At 37.4% G+C, this 1939-nt stretch overlaps 1 long non-coding RNA gene across 1 annotated transcript; it reads right to left on the bottom strand.

The window, feature by feature from the left end:
- Positions 1-802: 802 nt before the first annotated feature.
- LOC123131147 (uncharacterized) lies at positions 803-1939 on the bottom strand. Its single transcript, XR_006464079.1, has 2 exons — positions 1612-1939; positions 803-1201 (listed from the first exon to the last, which is right to left on the bottom strand). It is a non-coding gene; the product is annotated as an uncharacterized lncRNA (long non-coding RNA).

Raw genomic sequence — 1939 nt, 5'->3', positions numbered from 1 at the left:
TAGTCCTGCAGCTTATTAGTACATCGCAACCATGGCAAATGGGGGCATGCCACTTGAACTTCTCTCAAAATTAGCATGATTACTTGGCATGATTACCAAGTTTTATGTGGAAATTTCAGGACATCATTAAACGAGAGAGGGCATGTCTTACAGATATAGTAACTTTTGTGTTAACATTGTGAGGTAGAAGGCAAGTACCAGAAGCAGGATATCTGCAATGGTAAAAAACATGACATTTTTAAACCTCTCGACCTTTTGTTTTCATGTGTGCATAGGCACACCAAAGCATACTAAGGAACAACTTCAAAACATTTTTTCTCTGCCATGGCGAACATCATGACATCTTTAAAGCAAAGAAAATGCATGATAATGTAGAGAACTGAACAATGACAATTGGAAAAGTACCTCACTAATATTCAGATTGACTACAACCAATACAAAAGTCAGATTTCAGATCAAGGCAAATCAGGAGAAGTGTGACTACTGTCTTAGGTAATTGACCACATACAACACTATACATCAATGAATCAGGGTCATCACGGCCTGTGATAACAAAAACAAATGGCGTGGCCTCCCTTATAAATCACGCCAAGATGAAAAATAGTTATAAGCAGGGTCTAATAGTTTTTAAGGTACAGTCTAGATAGCAGTCCCATTTATCCTTAGAAGACAAATGAATCAGAAATTATGCACGAACAAATATCTTATTATGCTGTTTGACTCTGACTTCTATAACCTGTATGAATCAGCTTTAAAATATTTTCTAAATTGGCCCGACTTACACCGGAATGAGTTGTGCAAATGGTATGATCAATGTGCTATTAGTGAAAGATGAGAAAGTGTCAGATGTATTATACTAATATATATGGTGTACATTTCCTTTTTGAATATTCCTGCTCCACTCTAAATGAATTATGTGACATCCTACTAAAGGAAATCAATAATGATCTAGCTTGGGGCTTACTCTCCTTGAGCCATTGAATCCTCATTTTGTCAAAAAACTTCTTGATTTAATCTCACTCCCCTTGCTTCCACAACCCGTGGATGATCTTAATAAAGATCTTCGGGTCTATGTACATCCCTTCCTCCTGCATTGAACCAAAGAACTACAGAGCATGTTTCATGCTCCCAACCCGACAGCACCTCGAATCAAAGCATTCCACATAGCAATATACAGCTTGATCCCCTCTGTACGGCATACCTGACATAGGAAACAAACATATGAATATGGTATAATGCATATTTTGGTAAAGATCAAAAGCATATCATGAGAAATCGATGAACTTGCATTTGTTGGGCTCATTAACACCAATTAAACTATTTGCTCAGCCCAAACCTAAGCCTGGCCAGTGTAAAAGTTCAGCCACAGAATTATATTTTGACCTAAATGTATTCTCTTACGGATTAAGGGGCATCCTTCCATCTTATTCATCCTTCTTCCAACTCCAAAATAAAATAAAAATCTAGATGGTATCTCTATGGGAAGACACAACGTCTCACATACCAATGTATATGGCCTAAATCTTCGAAATTCAAACAAGGTAAAATGTACCCTTTGTAAGCCACTGAACATTTGTAATTAATGTGAGGCCCAGATGTGCAGTTCCTTACTTTTTCTCATGATCACAGCACCTTATCACATATATACCTCTGCTGTACACCCGCGCCAACTGAAACTTGACAGTAGCAATTTTTAAAATGTTAGAGAAGTAATCCAGACCAAATGAACATGGTGAGCGAGTGAAAGCGTCAACGTTGGTTAACCAAAATCTCCTCATAAGCCAAACAAATATCCTCCCTGTATTTTTAACATATCACATTGGAATATTTAGATGTATCAAGAAAATCAAGCTAGTCTAGTCTAGTCTCGGCAGTCAAGCTTCTGAGCAAATGCTGCCAAAAGGGCAAGCAACTATAGCAGTTTGTATGAAAATGATTA

This window comes from Triticum aestivum, chromosome 6A, assembly GCF_018294505.1.
Source record: "Triticum aestivum cultivar Chinese Spring chromosome 6A, IWGSC CS RefSeq v2.1, whole genome shotgun sequence".
Lineage (NCBI taxonomy): Eukaryota > Viridiplantae > Streptophyta > Magnoliopsida > Poales > Poaceae > Triticum > Triticum aestivum.
Note: the sequence above shows the minus strand (reverse complement) of the source record. Positions and strands in the feature narration are given on the sequence as shown.